The sequence below is a fragment of the Prionailurus viverrinus genome, chromosome A2, assembly GCF_022837055.1.
Source record: "Prionailurus viverrinus isolate Anna chromosome A2, UM_Priviv_1.0, whole genome shotgun sequence".
Lineage (NCBI taxonomy): Eukaryota > Metazoa > Chordata > Mammalia > Carnivora > Felidae > Prionailurus > Prionailurus viverrinus.
In genome coordinates this window covers 137,551,384-137,574,266 of record NC_062562.1, presented here as the reverse complement: position 1 = coordinate 137,574,266, position 22,883 = coordinate 137,551,384, and positions in this window count along the sequence as shown.

Sequence of the window (22,883 nt, the reverse complement as noted above, 5' to 3'; positions counted from 1 at the left end):
GTTTCATAATGGGTGCCTACAATGCCTTACTCTGTTTTTCAGATTTATGTCTTTTTCAGATTAACTACTTGGAACACAGGCTCCAAACTGATGTGTAAAAAACTGAAGTACATTCACTTGATAATTGTGTGTAAAGTGAAGCAGATTATAAGTAGCCAAAATTCTGAAACCAGCAAAATTTAAGAAGAGAAAGAAACTGATAGACTACACAAAGTCCATAAAAGTAGAATCCATTATTGATGGGTGCAAAATCCAAGGGACTGCCATGGGCATCCTTGTTTCAGAGACCTCTTCAGTGAATAATGTTTATGATGGAGAGGAAAAATCATCAATAAAATATTCTATATGTTATATCTATGGAGACATGGAGATACAGAATTCACTTTATAGAATTTCAACTGTAATAGTAAAATGCCAAAAATGTTTCTAATATGAAAGAGATATTATATTTATATAGAAAAATCACTTTCATGTATCATTACAATTTTAGAAAAATATCTGTAGAAATTTATTCTCATTTTAAGTAATTTGCATTTTCTCAAGCTATGCTTTACCAATTTATGATCTTTAAATATGAAGACAATTTCAAAAATCTTATGATCAAGCTAATTGAAGATATTCTGTCATCTCAAGTCTTTTTCCATCTACATCCTCTCACCGATATATTATAAAACTATCAGAAAAATGTTTCTATGAGATAAGCTACAAGAGTTAATGAATAGTTTAAAACTCAGTATAGTCTGTCCATGACGAGTTTACTGGGCCTAATGACTGCATTTTCAAGACAACTTACTTTAGTTTACTTTAACTAATAATTTGATAGTGGGAATTATTTATACTTCTTGTCATGTAAAATGCAGTTTTCCAGTTTATTTTTTCTCTAACTTAAAGTCTTCTATGAAAATAACTTATTAGTACCAACAGAAATAAAAATAAAGCATTTTTTAAAAATTTTTTTCCCACATTTATTTATTTTTGGGACAGAGAGAGACAGAGCATGAACGGGGGAGGGGCAGAGAGAGAGGGAGACACAGAATCGGAAACAGGCTCCAGGCTCTGAGCCATCAGCCCAGAGCCCGACGCGGGGCTCGAACTCACGGACCGCAAGATCGTGACCTGGCTGAAGTCGGACGCTTAACCGACTGTACCACCCAGGCGCCCCTAAAGCATTTTATTTAATAAATGTTTTAGTAAAGAGCAGAATCGTTCAATCGGGTAGACATCTGAGAAAAACACTGACCTCTACATCAAGCTTTCCTTCCTAATTACAAAGTGTCTTAAACACTATTTACATTTTGCTTTAGCATTACATTATATATTTATTAATTTCATTCAAATAACTACTAATTATTTAATTTTTCACATTAACCAAAGGATTTAACATTTCTTATATTTTCTACTAGCCACTATGGATTAATTTTTTTTCTACAGAGAATGAAAAATATACTGATATTTTGAAGTTTCAGAAGCATGACAAGAATATAAAATGATCCCAATTTATTTTTTCCCCACTAATATTTCTATATGACCCAGCACCATGATTTCAGTTTCCCCCCCACCCAAAAATATCTTCTTTATGACCCAGCAGTATATTGCTTAATATATCAGTGAGAACCTCCCATTCCTTAGGTCATATTTTTAAAATGTACTTGGAACAGGCACTACATGAACTGAGATATTTACTCAACTGATTTGAAAACTTATATCCACTAAAACTTCCCATGAATGTTTACAGCAGCCTTATTCATAACTGTCAAAAACTCAAAAGAACCAAGATCCTATTCAATAGGTGAACATATACACCAATTGTGATGCCCATACAATGGGAAATTATTTAGAAGTTAAAAGAAATGGAGTTATCAAGAAACAGAAAAACACGGATGAATTTCAGATGAATATTTCTGTGTGAAAGGAAGAAGTCATTCTGAAAGTCCACATACCGCATAATCCCAGCTATATGACATTCTGCAAAGGGCAAAACTAAAGACATAATAAATATTCTAGTGGTTGCCAACAGTTCAGAAAAGGGGTGAGAGTAGAATAGGTGAAGCACAGGGGATTTTTTTTAGGGCAGTAGAACTATCCTAAAAGATACTATAAGGGTGGATACATGATGAAAAAGTCAAACTTAACATATGCAAGTTTAAAAAATATTTAGAATGCCAGAGAATTCTATAGTAGAATGCAGACTGTGACAAAAGGACCACTGTATTACCAACGTATGAGATAATCTCACTGAAGAAGATTGAAGAAATAAAGTTGTCTCCCATGATAATAGGGGTTAACAATTCTGATACTGTATTAGAACTGAACAACAATTAAGTAAATTGGTAGCAGATGGTAGGATCCCAGTTTCTCATTATTTGAGTTGGATATTATAGATAACCAAGAGAGAGAAGGCTGATCATCCATATGACAATGGATTAAAATTGGATACACCAGCAAAAACCATGTTTAGCTTAATATAAGATGAACAGAAAAAGAAATATTTTTAGGTATGTTTATAGAGATCTTCCTTGATTTATGACAGGGTTCTTTCCTGATAAATTTATCATAAGTTGAAAATATTATGTCAAAATGCATTTAATACACCTAACCTACCAAACATCATAGTTTAGCCTAGCTTAACTTAAATGTGCTGAGAACACTTACACATGCTAGAACACTTATATTAGCTTACAGTTGATCAAAATCATCTAACACAAAGCCTATTTTATAATAAAGTGTTAAATATCAAATTTATTAAATACTACACTTAAAGTGAAAAAAGCAAAATGTGTGCATGGGTACAGAATAGTTGTCAGTATATCAGTTGTTTATCCCCATGAGGGCATGGCTGACTGAGAGCTGTGGCTTGCTGGTGCTGCCCAGCATCATGAAGGAGTATGACACACCATTCAGATTGAAATTCAAAATTCAAAGTATGGTTTCTACTGAATGCATGTTGCTTTCACATAATTCTAATGTTGAAAAAGTCAGGGACTGTCTGTATACTGAAGTTATTACACACTCATGTTTCTTCATGCTCATACATTTGGGAGTGCCTAGAAGCAAAGATACCCCGGTAGGAAAGAACACATTTAGTACCCAGATCCTGGTTTCTAATTCCATTATCCAGTAAATAAAAACAGAAGTCCTTAGAGATTCTAGGACTGAGGTGGAAAGTACATGAGATAAGTCTAGAACATCTTACGATGCCAGAAAGTAAAGAATTCAAAAAAAATTAAAAAGTGTGATGATATGGTTATGTTATAGACACAGAGGAGTCAACTGAAAGATCTCCCAATGGCCAAACCTGAAATAATTTGAAGAAAAAATAAGTAAAGTATATTATGTTATAACCCAAAGTACAAAATAAATATCTAGGAGACAATACTGATGAAGAAACAAAAGGAAGGAAGGAAGGAACAAACAAACAAACAAACAAACATAGAGACATTCACAGAGACAGACAGGGAGGGAGGAAGATGAATTCTAAACACCACATGCAGACACTCTCCCCTGAAGAGGGTGGGGCATGAGTCTTCATTCCTTAACTGTAGGTTGTGTACACCAACTTCCTTCCAAAGAATAAAGGATGGAATGGGGCAGGGGACAACTTTACAGTAAATAAATCTGACAAAAATCTACCTCAGTCAAGTACTTAAGATTAACGCTAAAGTGATGCCATATAGATACCAGGTAAACTTTGATATGATATGGTGAGAATGTCACTTTAACTGTCTTGTCTTCGAACCTTATAACACCAATCTGATGAAAACATCAAACCAATCTCAACTAAGGAACATTCTACAAAATACCTGATCAGCACTCCTCAAAACTCTTAAAGTTATCAAAAACAAGGAAAGCCTGAGAAACTGTTCCAACCAAGAGAAACTAAGGAAGCATGATGAATTAACACAATATAGTATTCTGGAAGAGGTTTTGAAACAGTAAAAGAAAATAGGTAAAATAAAAGGAAATCTGGAAAAAACAAAGACTTTAGATAATAATATATACAGATACATGATTCATAAATTATGACAAATTTACTATATTAATATGAAAAAAATTAGTAAGGGAAACTCAGTGGGGGCATATGGGTACTCTGTGTACTATCTTTGTTGCTTTATTAGTCTAAAACTAAAATAAACACATTATTAAAATTAATTAAAAAGGGCACACACAAATATCCACATAATGGTAATATGCCTCACACATTGTCATGCCTATGTCATTCAACATTCTAAAGTAACTTATGACATTGTTATTATGTCATTTACTTATGACATTGCTATTATGTCATTTAATGACATTAATCTAACACTAATTAAAATTCCAGACTCCTAAGGTGATCTTATTATAAACAATGAAAACAACTCATTCAACATAGACTTTTTGTATAGTTTAACTAAATTATTGCAAACTACTCATCTGCATATTATTTAGAGAAAATTATGAGCTTTTGAATAAACACCAAATAGCTGATGAAGATGGACTATATCTAATTATGCCCTCAGTTTCTCTATCATCTTATATTTCAATTGAAGTTTATTAAATGGATAGCATATTTCAAATCATTATCTTACCATGAGGTGAATATTGAAGAATATTTGAAACGACTATTTTGTTAATTCAGTAGACATATCTGAACTGTGCTAAAGAAAAAATTATTATGATAATTGTTAGTATTGGTAAAGCAGTCTTATTCAAGTCTATTTGTAATGGGTGTCAAGACAATTATGATAAGTGAGAAAGAGCAGGCTCAATGACTAATAAAACAAGGAAAAGTAGGGATTTACAGACAACGAGTAGAGTGTGGAGTCAACAGAGAGTAAATGAGTAAGAGGGAACATCAAGGATAGGAGATTCTTGTTAAACCAACTTAACAAAACTCTTGCTGAAGGCAGGCCAGGATGGTGAGATATCAAAGGTGGGAGATCAGGAATTTGATCAGATATTCAAGGTAAAAGATTTTTCTTTTAGTAGGTGGTAATTTTAATAAGCTAGGGAACTTACATACAAGGCTAGTTTGGGGCATCCTTAAGACAAACAGATCTCCCCACCAGAATTTTAAAAGTTTATAAATAGGCCTTAAAACAGTTCAGTCACAAACTGTCCAGATGGTCTCAACAACACATTGCTCTCTCAAGACTGTGTCTTTGAAAACGGTTTCTACTGTGGAAACAGTACACAGAGTATACATCCAAGGACAGGGGAGGAGTCTCTGATTGCTTGGGTCCAGCTTGCATGTCAACTGGAAGTTACATCCTCTCAATTACCTCCTTCAAGAAGATGTTGAAATAGTTACAGAGAAAAGCAACCCACTGGATCTGCCAGAGTGCCAGTCCAGACAGAAGAAACAGCAATAACAAAGACAGGAAGGCATACAACTACACTCCAAGTTCAGTAAGAAAGAAGTTCTCGTGTGGCTTGGATATAAAGTGGATTTTGGGCAACTGTGGGAGAATTCACAAGAGGGAGGGTTGATCAGATTATAAAAGCAACTGTGTGGCCTACTAAGGACTTTGGATTTTATCTAGTAGGTTCATAATTACCATTTTATCTAGTAAGTTCATAGTTCACACATTCATATACCTGTATAATTTCTGCAACCACTATATACTATTATTGACTTGATTTTTTTTTTTTTTGGTTAAAGATCCTCTTTAAAATGACTTAACAGAACTCTTGCTACAAATAAACTGAGCAGGCCAAAGGCCCAAGGACAAGGCAGATTAAAAGAGGGTTCAGAAGAACTTGTCTTAACTTTATTCCATAAAAAAGTGTTTCTTGGGGCACCTGGGCGGCTCAGTCGGTTGAGCGTCCGACTTTGGCTCAGGTAATTTTGCAGTTTATGGGTTCAAGCCCCGCACTGGGCTCTGTGCTGACAGCTCAGCCTGGAACCTGCTTCAGATTCTGTGTGTGTCTCTCTCTCTCTGCTGCCGCGCCCCCCCTTCACACTCTCTCTCTCCTTCAAAAATAAACATTAAAAAATTTTTTTAATTAAAAAAAATGAAAGTGTTTCTCATCTGTGACAATTTACATACTCATATTAACAGTTAAGAAAATATATGAGCTAAATTTGTTATTTATGAGACTTTCTCCCTCAGAATTTACACAAAATAGAAGGTGAATGGATGAAAAATTAAAGGACAGATGATGATGATAGGAAAATATATAGATGATATTTACATATATATATTTTGTCACTTTGTATTTTGCTAATGAAATGCAGTATTTACTAATAAATTCAATCAAATGCACTGAAATTCACATTTATTTTCCTATAAAATAATCCATATGATTCAGCACTATGAGCTAGATACAGAAAAGATTTAATCAGAAAATTTTAACTGTCTGCATAAAAAAATTCAAGACTTGGGGCACATGGGTGGCTCAGCCCACTGAGCATCCAATTCTTGATGTCAGCTCATGTCATGATCTCATGGTTCATGAGTTGGAGCCCCACATCTGGCTCTAAGCTGTCAGTGCAGAATCCTGCTTGGGATTCTCTCTCTCTCCCCTCTGGCCCTCCCTTTCTCTCTTGTGCACACTGTCTCATAATAAATGAACTTTAAAAAATTCAAGACTTGAAAATATCCAGAATATTTTTCTTTATTTTAGAGAAAAGTCTCATTATTGACCCTTTTATAATGAGAATTTCTTTTACTTTGGTGATCCAAAATAATAAGTGATGCATATTTATTGATGTATCAATTAAGATCATATAAAAATGGCAAAAGGTAGACCTTCCCTGAGATCCAAGAAATGAATGTGACACTAGACTGTTTGTTCTGTAGTATGTAAATACAGATCTGTTCTTAGTACCAAAGTAGGAAATGTACATATCTTAATTACTTAAGTATTAAAAGTACATTTCATTTTAATATATTCAATCAGAGTTGATTATTAAATTCATTTAATTATGAGATTTATTCATCTTGAAGAAAGTTTAATATAAAGACTACACTCTAAGGAGAAAACATTCCATTAGAGGATTTATTTGGAGAGCAAGTAAAATGAATCCATATGATTAAAATCTAATTACAAGTATACCAAAACTTCCATTACTACTACTTACCCATATTAGCATAATCAAAAAATTTTAAGTAAAAGCTTATTCTCTTTTTAAATTTTATTTTCAATACACCAGTGGAATTTAATTCAAGCACAACCAAATCTTGATTAATAATTGGAAACAATCTCAAAATTTCCCAGAAGAGTCTAATATTTTTTAAAGCTATAAATTAATTATAACATTATATAGTATTAACTGTGAAATGTATTACTAAATTATAAAAAAAAGGATTAGATTAATTTTTCGTACAGATATGAAACATACCTCCAGTTAGGAAAACTTTTTAATGTTATTTAGAACAAAAATTTCTAACATCCTACCTTCTTTAAAGTGTTTATTGTTATGTCAGAAACCCCTTATGAAGGGCATCTCTTTTAATCTTTGTGATAACAAATATTCATGAAAACATTGTTGACAAATTGCCAATGTTAATAGCAGGAAATTTTTTAAATCATTATATGTGTTTCATAAATAAAGTTTACAAAAGTAAAAGTTTTACAAAGACTAATAATGAATATATTTTTTTTAGTTAGAATTTTTTATTCTTTTTTTTTTTTATGAAATTTATTGACAAATTGGTTTCCATACAACACCCAATGCTCATCCCAAAAGGTGCCCTCCTCAATACCCATCACCCACCCTCTCCTCCCTCCCACCCCCCATCAACCCTCAGTTTGTTCTCAGTTTTTAACAGTCTCTTATGCTTTGGCTCTCTCCCATTCTAACCTCTTTTTTTTTTTTTTTCCTTCCCCTCCCCCATGGGTTCCTGTTAAGTTTCTCAGGATCCACATAAGAGTGAAACCATATGGTATCTGTCTTTCTCTGTATGGCTTATTTCACTTAGCATCACACTCTCCAGTTCCATCCACGTTGCTACAAAAGGCCATATTTCATTTTTTCTCATTGCCACGTAATATTCCATTGTGTATATAAACCACAATTTCTTTATCCATTCATCAGTTGATGGACATTTAGGCTCTTTCCATAATTTGGCTATTGTTGAGAGTGCTGCTATGAACATTGGGGTACAAGTGGCCCTATGCATCAGTGCTCCTGTATCCCTTGGATAAATTCCTAGCAGTGCTATTGCTGGGTCATAGGGTAGGTCTATTTTTAATTTTTTGAGGAACCTCCACACTGCTTTCCAGAGCGGCTGCACCACTTTGCATTCCCACCAACAGTGCAAGAGGGTTCCCGTTTCTCCACATCCTCGCCAGCATCTATAGTCTCCTGATTTGTTCATTTTGGCCACTCTGACTGGCGTGAGGTGATAGCTGAGTGTGGTTTAGATTTGTATTTCCCTGATAAGGAGCGACGCTGAACATCTTTTCATGTGCCTGTTGGCCATCCGGATGTCTTCTTTAGAGAAGTGTCTATTCATGTTTTCTGCCCATTTCTTCACTGGGTTATTTGTTTTTCGGGTGTGGAGTTTGGTGAGCTCTTTATAGATTTTGGATACTAGCCCTTTGTCCGATATGTCATTTGCGAATATCTTTTCCCATTCCGTTGGTTGCCTTTTAGTTTTGTTGGTTGTTTCCTTTGCTGTGCAGAAGCTTTTTATCTTCATAAGGTCCCAGTAATTTACTTTTGCTTTTAATTCCCTTGCCTTTGGGGATGTGTCGAGTAAGAGATTGCTACGGCTGAGGTCAGAGAGGTCTTTTCCTGCTTTCTCCTCTAAGGTTTTGATGGTTTCCTGTCTCACATTTAGGTCCTTTATCCATTTTGAGTTTATTTTTGTGAATGGTGTGAGAAAGTGGTCTAGTTTCAACCTTCTGCATGTTGCTGTCCAGTTCTCCCAGCACCATTTGTTAAAGAGGCTGTCTTTTTTCCATTGGATATTCTTTCCTGCTTTGTCAAAGATGAGTTGGCCATACGTTTGTGGGCCTAGTTCTGGGGTTTCTATTCTATTCCATTGGTCTATGTGTCTGTTTTGGTGCCAATACCATGCTGTCTTGATGATGACAGCTTTGTAGTAGAGGCTAAAGTCTGGGATTGTGATGCCTCCTGCTTTGGTCTTCTTCTTCAAAATTCCTTTGGCTATACGGGGCCTTTTGTGGTTCCATATGAATTTTAGGATTGCTTGTTCTAGTTTCGAGAAGAATGCTGGTGCAATTTTGATTGGGATTGCATTGAATGTGTAGATAGCTTTGGGTAGTATTGACATTTTGACAATATTTATTTTTCCAATCCATGAGCAGGGAATGTCTTTCCATTTCTTTAAATCTTCTTCAATTTCCTTCATAAGCTTTCTTTAGTTTTCAGCATACAGATCCTTTACATCTTTGGTTAAATTTATTCCTAGGTATTTCATGCTTCTTGGTGCAATTGTGAATGGGATCAGTTTCTTTATTTGTCTTTCTGTTGCTTCATTGTTAGTGTATAAGAATGCAACTGATTTCTGTACATTGATTTTGTATCCTGCAACTTTGCTGAATTCCTGTATCAGTTCTAGCAGACTTTTGGTGGAGTCTATCGGATTTTCCATGTATAATATCATGTAGTCTGCAAAAAGCGAAAGCTTGACTTCATCTTTGCCAATTTGGATGCCTTTGATTTCCTTTTGTTGTCTGATTGCTGATGCTAGAACTTCCAGCACTATGTTAAACAGCAGCGGTGAGAGTGGGCATCCCTGTCGTGTTCCTGATCTCAGGGAAAAAGCTTTCAGTTTTTCCCCGTTGAGGATGATGTTAGCTGTGGGCTTTTCATAAATGGCTTTTATGATCCTTAAGTATGTTCCTTCTATCCCAACTTTCTCAAGGGTTTTTATTAAGAAAGGGTGCTGGATTTTGTCGAAGGCCTTTTCTGCATCGATTGACAGGATCATATGGTTCTTCTCTCTTTTTTTGTTAATGTGATGTATCACGTTGATTGATTTGCGAATGTTGAACCAGCCCTGCATCCCAGGAATGAATCCCACTTGATCATGGTGAATAATTCTTTTTATATGCCGTTGAATTCGATTTGCTAGTATCTTATTGAGAATTTTTGCATCCATATTCATCAGGGATATTGGCCTGTAGTTCTCTTTTTTTACAGGGTCTCTGTCTGGTTTAGGAATCAAAGGAATACTGGCTTCATAGAATGAGTCTGGAAGTTTTCCTTCCCTTTCTATTTCTTGGAATAGCTTGAGAAGGATAGGTATTATCTCTTCTTTAAACGTCTGGTAGAGCTCCCCTGGGAAGCCATCTGGTCCTGGACTCTTATTTGTTGGGAGATTTTTGATAACCGATTCAATTTCTTCGCTGGTTATGGGTCTGTTCAAGCTTTCTATTTCCTCCTGATTGAGTTTTGGAAGAGTGTGGGTGTTCAGGAATTTGTCCATTTCTTCCAGGTTGTCCAATTTGTTGGCATATAAGTTTTCATAGTATTCCCTGATAATTGTTTGTATCTCTGAGGGATTGGTTGTAATCATTCCATTTTCATTCATGATTGTATCTATTTGGGTCATCTCCCTTTTCTTTTTGAGAAGCCTGGCTAGAGGTTTGTCAATTTTGTTTATTTTTTCAAAAAACCAACTCTTGGTTTCGTTGATCTGCTCTACAGTTTTTTTAGTTTCTATATTGTTTATTTCTGCTCTGATCTTTATTATTTCTCTTCTTCTGCTGGGCTTAGGCTGCCTTTGCTGTTCTGCTTCTAGTTCCTTTAGGTGTGCTGTTAGATTTTGTATTTGGGATTTTTCTTGTTTCTTGAGATAGGCCTGGATTGCAATGTATTTTCCTCTCAGGACTGCCTTTGCTGCATCCCAAAGCGTTTGGATTGTTGTATTTTCATTTTCGTTTGTTTCCATATATTTTTTAATTTCTTCTCTAATTGTCTGGTTGACCCACTCATTCGTTAGTAGGGTGTTCTTTAACCTCCATGCTTTTGGAGGTTTTCCAGACTTTTTTCTGTGGTTGATTTCAAGCTTCATAGCATTGTGGTCTGAAAGTAAGCATGGTATAATTTCAATTCTTGTAAACTTATGAAGGGCTGTTTTGTGACCCAGTATATGATCTATCTTGGAGAATGTTCCATGTGCACTCGAGAAGAAAGTATATTCTGTTGCTTTGGGATGCAGAGTTCTAAATAGATCTGTCAAGTCCATCTGATCCAATGTCTCATTCAGGGCCCTTGTTTCTTTATTGACCATGTGTCTAGATGATCTATCCATTTCTGTAAGTGGTGTATTAAAGTCCCCTGCAATTACCACATTCTTATCAATAAGGTTGCTTATGTTTATGAGTAATTGTTTTATATATTTGGGGGCTCCGGTATTCGGTGCATAGACATTTATAATTGTTAGCTCTTCCTGATGGATAGACCCTGTAACTATTATATAATGTCCTTCTTCCTCTCTTGTTACAGCCTTTAATTTAAAGTCTAGTTTGTCTGATATAAGTATGGCTACTCCAGCTTTCTTTTGGCTTCCAGTCGCATGATAAATAGTTCTCCATCCCCTCACTCTCAATCTAAAGGTGTCCTCAGGTCTAAAATGAGTCTCTTGTAGACAGCAAATAGATGGGTCTTGTTTTTTTATCCATTCTGATACCCTATGTCTTTTGGTTGGCGCATTTAATCCATTTACATTCAGTGTTATTATAGAAAGATATGGGTTTAGAGTCATTGTGATGTCTGTATGTTTTATGCTTATAGTGATGTCTCTGGGACTTTGTCTCACAGGGTCCCCCTTAGGATCTCTTGTAGGGCTGGTTTAGTGGTGACAAATTCCTTCAGTTTTTGTTTGTTTGGGAAGACCTTTCTCTCTCCTTCTATTCTAAATGACAGACTTGCTGGATAAAGGATTCTCGGCTGCATATTTTTTTCTGTCTAGCACCCTGAAAATCTCGTGCCAATTCTTTCTGGCCTGCCAAGTTTCAAAAGAGAGATCAGTCACGAGTCTTATAGGTCTCCCTTTATATGTGAGGGCACGTTTACCCCTTGCTGCTTTCAGAATTTTCTCTTTATCCTTGTATTTTGCCAGTTTCACTATGATATGTCATGCAGAAGATCGATTCAAGTTACGTCTGAAGGGAGTTCTCTGTGCCTCTTGGATTTCAATGCCTTTTTCCTTCCCCAGTTCAGGGAAGTTCTCAGCTATTATTTCTTCAAGTACCCCTTCAGCACCTTTCCCTCTCTCTTCCTCCTCTGGGATACCAATTATGCGTATATTATTTCTTTTTAGGGTATCACTTAGTTCTCTAATTTTCCCCTCATACTCCTGGATTTTTTTATCTCTCTTTTTCTCAGCTTCCTCTTTTTCCATAACTTTATCTTCTAGTTCACCTATTCTCTCCTCTGCCTCTTCAAGCCGAGCTGTGGTGGTTTCCATTTTGTTATGCATTTCGTTTAAAGCGTTTTTCAGCTCCTCGTGACTGTTCCTTAGTCCCTTGATCTCTGTAGCAAGAGATTCTCTGCTGTCCTGTATACTGTTTTCAAGCCCAGCGATTAATTTTATGACTATTATTCTAAATTCACTTTCTGTTATGTTATTTAAATCCTTTTTGATCAGCTCATTAGCTGTTGTTATTTCCTGGAGATTCTTCTGAGGGGAATTCTTCTGCTAGGTCATTTTGGATAGTCCCTGGCGTGGTGAGGACCTGCAGGGCACTTCCCCTGTGCTGTGGTGTATAACTGGAGTTGGTGGGCGGGGCCGCAGTCAGACCTGATGTCTGCCCCCAGCCCACCGCTGGGGCCACAGTCAGACTGGTGTGTGCCTTCTCTTCCCCTCTCCTAGGGGCGGGATTCACTGTGGGGTGGTGTGGCTCGTCTGGGCTACTTGCACCCTGCCAGGCTTGTGATGCTGGGGATCTGGCATATTAGCTGGGGTGGGTAGGCAAGGTGCTCGGGGGCAGGAGGGGCAGGCTTAGATCGCTTCTCCTTAGGTGATCCACTTCAGGAGGGGCCCTGTGGCAGCGGGAGGGAGTCAGATCCCCGGAGGTTTGGCTCCGCAGAAGCGCAGAGTTGGGTGTTTGCGAGGAGCGAGCAAGTTCCCCGGCAGGAACGGGTTCTCTTTGGGATTTTGGCTGGGGGATGGGCGGGGGAGATGGCGCTGGAGAGCGCCTTTGTTCCCCACCAAACTGAGCTCTGTTGTCAGGGGGCTCAGCAGCTCTCCCTCCCTTTGTCTTCCAGCCTTCCCGCTTTCCGAACAGAGCTGTTAACTTATGACCTCCCAGACGCTAAGTCGCACTTGCTGTCGGAACACAGTCCGTCAGGCCCCTCCGCTTTTGCAAGCCAGACTCGGGGGCTCTGCTTGGCCGGCGAGCCGCCCCTCCGCCCCGGCTCCCTCCCGCCAGTCCGTGGAGCGCGCACCGCCTCGCCGCCCTTCCTACCCTCTTCCGTGGGCCTCTCGTCTGCGTTTGGCTCCGGCGACTCTGTTCTGCTAATCCTCTGGCGGTTTTCTGGGTTATTTAGGCAGGTGTAGATGGAATCTAAGTGATCAGCAGGACGTGCGGTGAGCCCAGCGTCCTCCTAAGCCGCCATCTTGCCGCAACCTCCAATAATGAATATATTTATGTAGGTGATAAATGAAATGTCTGAGAGGTATAAATTGGGGAGAAGTCAAATATACAAAAAGTTAAAAATGGTATCCACTGACTCTTGGCCAATTAAAAGGTCAAGAAAGCAAATTTCATTAATTAGCCTTTTTTTCTACTACTATCATCAGCTATTATTCAGTACATAATACTGCAAGGAAACTTTACAAATCATGCTTAATGAACACTGTATTAAGTTACTATAATTCAAACTATCTTTTAAGAAAAGGTTAAAAAGTATATGGCTTAAAGTTCCTTTAAATTTTGTTATACTGAGATAGATTTAGCAGAGTATTTAGCTGCATTAAATTTAAATTTTATAAAAGAAGAATCAAGCAGCTGAAGACAACAATGACATAAAGATACCTCTACTCCTGAAAAGAGGAAAAAAGAGATCTAATGAAGTCAGAATGAAAGATGAAGCCCCATGTGATTTTCCTACGGTAGCAAATTGCTGAACTGGGAATAAGTGGTAACAGTAAGTCTATGTGATTTTCCAGGATTGCTTCTCAAGAATGGTGACATTGAGGTTAGTGTGGTTGGGTCTTCCCTCACTCCATTATAACAGGATCCATCAGTTTAAGTTTAGCCAAGGAAACTGAAAGAGATGCATTTCTGATTAAGAAACCTTAAAGCCACTATAGACAGCCATGTAAATTATCTATATGAACTATAAAAGACAATTAATATTTATTTCATGTGTGTAATGTGCCCACAAACTACTTACATTTATCACCAAATATTTATGAGACAATCCTAACAAATATTTTGTTAAACCCATTTTATAGTTAAGGAAATTAAATGTATAAAATATTATATTAAAACTTCCAGTTAATAACAAAGGCAGAATCTGTTTGACTTCAAAGGCAATTCACTGAATATTTACAGTGATTTCTATTTCAGGTTCATTGAGGTATAATCACATACAATAAAATTTAGTCTTTGCAAAGTATGACTTTTAACTTTAGTTTCCTATTGTTCATGCCAGTATATAAAAATAGGTAATTTTGTCTATTGATCCTATATTCTTCCAACTTGCTAAAATGACTTAATTAGCTCTAAGAGCATTTTTATAGCTGCTTTCTCCTCCTTCTCCTTCTCCCTCCCTCTTCTTTGATCCCATTTATGTAAAGTATAAAACAGGTGAAAATAATTTATGCATTTGGGATGTCCATTTTGTTTTATTCTTGGAGTGACCAGTGACTGGAAGGGACATGAGACTGCTGGTTTGTTGTGTTTCATCTGTCAATTTGTAATGACATCCATTACACTTTATACTTTTTTATGTCTCTCGATATGCATACTATATTTCAATAAATAGTTTAAAAATAAAACAATTGTGACATGGATACTGCCATATTTATATAATTTTTCTTCCAAAATACCACCAAAAATTACTGGGCATACAGCTTCATAAACACTGACCTAGCATTCATAGTTTAACCTTTAAAAGCTTCAAGTAAATAACATGGTATATTAACTACACTGGAATAAAATAAAATTAAATTAAAATTAATTTAAATATAAAATAAAATAAAATCTTCAAGTAGCCTTCACATACTGAAAAAAATTTTAAGACAGAGTTTAAGAATTATTACTTTTCATTTCAAAAAGATAATATATCATAGTCTACTTGACATTATACTCTACCATTTCTCAAATTTCTAAGTTTTCAATATTTTCCCTGATCAATAAAACTGAAACTAGACTGGATGTCATGTGAGTGGCATTGGACTTCTAAGTGTGGAGCACTGTCATCATGTAGATTAGTTTTAAATATAGTAAAACAATCAGAAATAAATTTCCAATAGATGTGAGACTTGGAAGTAGATAATATTTTTAATGTGTGGTTACAGTGTATATCAAGGTCACCATTTAAAAGAAAAATAAATATTATAAAGAGAAAAACATAACTTGAAATAGGTTGTGGTGGGGGAAAGGAATGGAATCTCCCTTATTAATTTTGTGAGTTTTAATTCCATGGTGTTCTTCAGCTCCAGTTGGCAGTCTTTCATTCCTGCTTTCTTACCTACAATCATTTAGACTACCTTGTATAAATCTGGAATCCACAGGAATATCCAAATCCTGAGAACACATCATTTAGTTCTTTATGCTGGTATTTACCTACGTCAACATAACCTGATATAATAGTTAATATATGCCATGTTAAACCCAAGTATCAGTTTCGGCTTACCTACTACTTGACAATTTAAAGAAAACTAATTTTAAACACCAATTTTATCACCTGTGCAATTACAAATCCTTTCCAGAAACTTTTTTTTCCTGCCTCTGCTCCAGTGTTTGTTCATAGAGATGTCCTGATTCTGTTCCATGAAAGCCTATAAACATATATTGGCTCCTTTGCTGGTTTACAATAAAAGAACTGAACTAAAAATCAGTTTTAAAATTTTAACTAAGACTTGAAGAATTCCAGAAGAATATTAGGTCACAAACACTCTTCAATTTCACCGGTTTCTATTTCACATTCTAGTGATGCCAGGATGAGATTTGTTATGCATGTGTTTTGTGAGGGGAAATGCTTGTGAGGGAAAATGAGGAAGAAGCTGTCAGAAGTTTGTAGAGACATCAGACCACAATGTAGTTCTGACCAATGTGAAGGGGAGGGAAGGGAGAAAGACTTATTAGAAGAATCTCAGATCACAGTGCAGTCTAAGGAATTCAGGCAAGACTGACCAGAAGTTATCGAACCGTAAGTGCCCATCAGAACAATCCTGCCTTTCCCAGGAATAGGAGTGCCCTGGTCTCCCTGTTGCACTCAGTCACTGACTTGTAGCAGGGCCCATAGGAACCATGAAATAAGCTGAAATGCAGTGATGGATTTCAGAGAACAGCAGCTCGGATCATCAGACATTGGTACTGCATGTATTAAAAAATCTAAAGGGCACATTTTCCTGACTGCCAGAGCCCATCCCTGGTACCACACAGATTATCCACACACATATGGGAAAAAATGATCTCATAGGCCTTGCTTCCTGAAAGGAATATCAGAAGAGGGAGGTTACTGAGACTGACTATCTCCTCTATTACTATATTTCAGAACTGCAATTGATGTTTGTCCAATCTCTCTGCTCCACTATCCATTGAAAATGCCTCTCTCCGACTTCAGTTAAACTTCCCTGAAAACTGTTCTTAACTAAGCCTCAAACTTGGGCTTCTGTTTCCATTCTCGCAAAGTCTAGTTAGCAAGAATCCTGCTAAGTCATTCTCGATATCTATCACCCTTGATATCTGATCAAGTTCCTCAACCCTTACCTTGGATGTATAAGCCACTGACCTGCTTGCAGCAAGAACCCTGCTGTTGCTTTAGCAAAAATCTCCCTACCCTTGATATCTCCTGTTAGTAACCTTCCATCTATTGACCTTCCTCACACTCTTCATTAGTTATGAACCTCCAGCTGTCTTTGCTATATTTGGAGTTGAGATTACTCTCTCTCCCCTACTGCAACAATCTTGAAGAAAGTCTCCCTTACCATTTTAACAAGTGTCAGAATAATTTTTCTCCTCTCCCCCTCAGCTATCACCTGGGAAGGTCTTGGAGGCTTACTTGGTGATAAAATAAAACATTCATCCCTAGGGACATTTCATTACCATAAACTTCTCAGCTGTAGTTGTTGCATGTGCCCACTCATAGCTACATTGGGGCAAGGGAGTACCAGGAGGTACCTATAAATCATGGAGTCTCACACATATCCATGATCTCCATTTTGTAAAAAGAGCCTGACCAACTAGAGTCAATTGCCAACTAGAGTCAATTGCCTTTGCCAGTACTGTGACCCCTCTTCTCATCCCCAAGTTTCTAGGCTCAAGAACTCCAAAGGGCCCTGGCAGCATCCCATGCAACCGCTGCATAGTTGCCTGGTTAAATTTTAACTCCTTTGTGAGGACAAAAACTTCCAACCCTGTAGAAGCCAGGGCTGGGATATAGTGTGAGAAAGACAGTCTGTTCAAAAAATATTCCATGTTCTTTCTGGTAAACAACAACAACAACAACAACACAAGTTACAGTTTTTCAGGCATTTGGCAGTTAGTCGGGTCCATGTAACTAATTCTGACCAATGAATGTCCTGAGTCTCCTCTAGGCCAAACCAGTGAAACACTAACTGCACTGATATTCCAAAGGTTCAAATAAAAAGCACTGGAGTGAACTTCACAGTCATTGAGAGTCTGTGGACCCCTCACCGAAATGCATCAAACTTTCTTGAGTGAGAAAAAGAAAAAATTTTAACGGGTTAAAATCACTGATATCTGATGTTTAATTTATTACATTAGCCTGACATAATCTGAGTAATACATATCCAAAGATTTTTAAAACAGAATTTAGTATTAATACTTGGCAGAAGTTTATGAAAATGTATATTTATATGCATATATACATACTTACACAAATATCAAAAAATGCATTGAAATGTTATTTTCCTCAGAAAATTTTGCTTTTCATATCGAGTTGACATATGGTTTGTTCATACTGTGTACATCAAATAGAAATAGATGTGGGTTCTCAAAACTGCAATTTAAATATCAGAATGGGAAAGTGGGTTGATACTTTCATCGTTTCAAGTTCCATGCATGGGCTCCCATTTATAGTGTGTCTTAATGTAATTTTCTGAGACAGAATCAGATTGTGCCTGCTTACCTGTATACGAGTGAACTGCCCTTGATTCATTATCCATACAGATCCAACCACATGTGGCCAAAACAAAGGTCATGTTCTATAAAGCTAGACTGTCCCTCCAGCAGTCACTGTGGTTGGGGCACTGTCCCAAAGAAAATGGTCTACTCTAGCCAGGAACTCCAGACTATTCTCCTTCATCATCCAGTTGAATAAGCTATTCAGTAGAACATTTTATCCTCCAAAGCAGGGTGGGGGAGATTACCATTTATGGTCTCATCTTTCACTTTCTTCACATATAACTGAATTTCAACCACAACCCTCTAATACTTCCCATATACTCAGTGACTCAGATAGTTTTTTCCCTGGTTTTTCTTCAAATTTTCCAGCTACTTTTAGGCATTGCTTCCAACTATGGATAATTACTTTCTGATTTTATCCCAGGTACTTTGCCACTTGCCATTAGCAGTCTTATTTGTCAAATGAACAATATATATTTATTCCAACTACCAAAGTATAGTCTATAAGTATTCAGATTATTAAAAGTAGATGGGTTTTTACTAGCAAAACTGTAATAAATTTGATGACAAACAGTTAAGAGTGTCAGGAGCTATCAGATCTGAAAGGAATTATCTTATAGAGTATTTTGTTGTCTAATTCAGTACAGTGTACATGCTATCTAAATGATGCCAAACAACATTCAAACTCCAGCCAGGAAGGAATATCAGTGTGACATAATAATGTGTTCTGAAATATAAACTAAGTAACATCAGGTTATGCTGTGATAACCATTTCAAGTTCAATTAACCACAAATAATAAATCAGGCAACAAGTCCTCCAAATATGTTCATGTGTATGGGATCAAATTGTGTGGGTATATTTATTTATTCACCTGTCATTTTTCTTTGGCCTCAAAATATAGCATCAAAAATTTTTGCAGAAAATAATGCTGAGTGGGGTGCTTGGGTGGCTCAGTAGGTTAAGCATCCAACTTTGGCTCAGGTCATGATCCGAGGGGTTCGTGAGTTGGAGCCCCCCATCGGGCTCTGTGCTGACAGCTCAAAGCCTGGAAACTGCTTGGGATTCTGTGTCTACCTCTCTTTTTGTCCCTCACTCACTCATACTCAGTTTTTCATTCTTTCTCAAAAATAAATAAACATTAAGAAAAAAAGAATGCTGAGTAATTTTGACCAAATATGATGTATCATAATACTCAGTTTAGAAAGCACGGTAACAATTTCAAGGGCAAAAAGTAAAGTCATCAAATCTTACAAAACTCTGCAAGATAATTCTGATCCTAGTGTTCTCTTTGTTGTAGTCAAACAGAAAACAGTCTTCATTATTAAGCATTCATCTATCATTAGCAATAATTACTTTTTTAATTAATAATTTTAAGTTAATTATGTACTACAGAATAAAAAGCAGACTGATGTCACAGTAAGTGACAAACTCTGCTGCCAGGCTCCTTTGTGTTATTATGCAAATCATGTACTTAATGCTAAAAACAGACAGTATGGTAATTGTAGAGATAAAATTTAATACACAAAAAGTTATCTTGACCATTTTATATTCCATTTACTGCAATTTTTTTAACAGAGATAATAGCAATTCTGCAATCGGTCTAAAGCATATAATTGTAGGAACAAGGCAGATCTTGAGAGAGCACTAATAAATACTCCTCCCCGCAGAGAGAACTACATGGAAATAATTTCAGGAGTTGAAATATAACCCGCTTTTAAAAACTTTACAAGCTCTTTAAAACCTCTGACTTCCAAAGATTCTTTCCTCTTTGTCGTATCACTCACATTTCATATCACTAAGTATTTTTTTAATTCCCTTTCAACAAAGTACTTTCATTTTAAAGAATTGTATTTTTTTCCCCAGCCAGATGATTCTAGTTCATCTGTTAGATGACTACAAACTTTGGCAATGGCTAAGAACTATAGAAAACACAAAGATCGCGTATGACATAATACCTGACTTTGAAAAATTAATACTCTTGTTGAGGGCAATATGTATGCATATTAAGTAATAAAGATTTTTTTAAGCAAATCAAAGATCTATAACAGTCAATGTAATCGGATTCCAAATATATTTTAAATAAAACAATCTCTATGAAAAGTTAACAAGATGAGAAATATGTTGTTGGAAATTATAAAGGCAGGCTTTATGGAGCATTTGGAACTGTAAATAATCCTTCAATAACCAGCAAATTACTTCTAAGTGAAGAAGGGGAAGAGAAAACATTTGATGTGTTAGAGGAAAGCAGAGACACACTTGAAGTTCTGCAGAGATAAGGGATGATTTATTTGAATTTATAAACCATCATGGCTAGAATGTTGCTGAATAGTGAAAGTGCAGTAGGATAGCTTCGAGAAGAGTTGAGTATGACTGGAATGAAGAGTATGATCTCATAGGAAATGAAAGATAATAGCAGGTTCTTAAATGAGAAAGTCACTCTTTTATAGCAATGCTTTTGGCATCACTTTATAGATTTCATTCCAAATAATTTCCATGTAATTAAAATTGAACCCTAGCTTTTATTAATTTCTGGTTGTGAAAAATACCCCCAAAAGGAAAATTAATTTCTTCTTCAATTATCTATTTAGAAACATCTATTTCAAGCATACTTGAATAAAATGAAAGACATGAGGTTCTATGCCAATTAATCTAGTATATAATCTTCTAAAGAAAGTTAAAAGTTCAAAAATTATATAATGAGATATATTTTTCATAAAATTGACAGAAAAACACATTAAAATGTATAAATGTGAATATTCTGAGACAGGGAGAATAAAATCAAAGTAAATAAAATATATCCTCAGGACTTCTTAAAGGAAGAGAAGAGTTTCCTTCAGAAGAGTTGTATAAGCAATGCCTAGTCATACAATATTCTGAATTGCCTTTAGGTGTTACTGCTTGTGTTTCTGGAACTGAAACATTTTTATTGAGAAATTATTTTAATGGAATGACTATTCTGAAATATGATATGTACTCTTTGGGGACTTTTTTTTCTTTTACAATATTTTATTCACCTATTTTCTGTCATTATTTTAAACAAGTAATTATTCATTCCAATCTTAAAATGACAACACATATTAATAAAAAGTTTTTTATATAGATATTAGAAATAGATTTTTTACACATTGCTAAATGGCTCAAAAAGAAACATATCTAATGGACTGGCTCTCAAGGTATGGTCCTAAGACCAGCAACAGCAACCCCACCTATAAATTGCTGAATGAAAAACTATGGGGATAGGACCCACCAATCTGTTTTCATAAGCCTTTGTGGTAATTCTGATGTAAGTTAAAATCTGAGAACAATTTACATTAATCTGTTATATCTATATGCTGTTTTAGTAAGATATTCATAATGTTTCATTTAATGATGTTTTATCCCTTCTTGAAAAATTATTATAATGTGGTTGTAATCTATTAGTCTTTTTTCTATAATAATGCATTTTATCTGCTATACAACCCTTTTATGAGAAATTTGAATTGGCATTGTACAGAGTTGTTCTAAAAGTTTATGAGTAACAATAATATGCTAAAAATACAGGAAACGTGCAAGTTACAAGGAATATAACAATCTTGATCAACATATTACCTACACATAAACATATATGATTCTCTTACAGAAGATAAATGTTGGCTTAAGCCAATATGACTAATATATATATATATATATATATATATATATATATATATATATGACAAACATATATGATAGTATATATTTGCCAAAATTATTAAATCATATACTTGAAGTTGTTTAATTTTATCTGTAAATTATATCTCAGTAAAAGTGATAAACATTTAAAGTATTAGTTTACCACTACACATAGCTCCTCTCTCCCATATTTATACATCTCCATAGGAATTCCTTTTGTCTTGAATTAAATGTTATTTCTAAATTATATCATAAATTTATCAACCCAGTTAAGCCAAGCAAAGGCATCCCTGGAAACATTCCAATTTTGATAAATAATTTAGATTTGAATATGATAATAGCAAAATAAGCTGACCTAAAAAAGTTAAACCCTAGCCATTTCAGTGGAATCAGGAAATTTTTCTATCTCTTACTGATGCTATCATAATGAACCCATAAACAGAGAGATCAGCACTTTCCTTAATAAGAACAGAAAAGTTCTTACAGTACATAAATTGTTTAAGCATTGTTACCTACTTTGTGACACTAAAGATGTGCCTATAGGAAATGCATGGGCATTTAAGTCAGAGGGACATGATATTTTAGACAATCTCCAACATGCAATAATTTTGGTTGAATTAGTAAATCTCTTTCAGCCTTAATTTTCATATTTGTATGTTAAGACTAAATACACTAACATTAGTGTAGTACCTAGCATAACAGTAGGTACTCAACAAGTGGATAACATCACTATTTTTCTTCAGCTGGTGCCATGTGAGTGTCTAGTTCTTCCCATCTTCATTAATTCTGATATAACATGATTAGCAATTACATTCTATTCTTCTCCCACATCCCCAAATAGGGATGACCCAAAAACATGGACTGGTAGGCTTGAAGCAAGGAGGGGAGAAAGCAGGTAGGTAAGGACAAGTTCTCTGCCTTCAGTATTTTCCGTGCCCAAATTCCAGTATTGGACCAATGAAATGGGTTACTGCTGAAATTGCTGCTGGGACCCTGGAAGTCCCTGGCA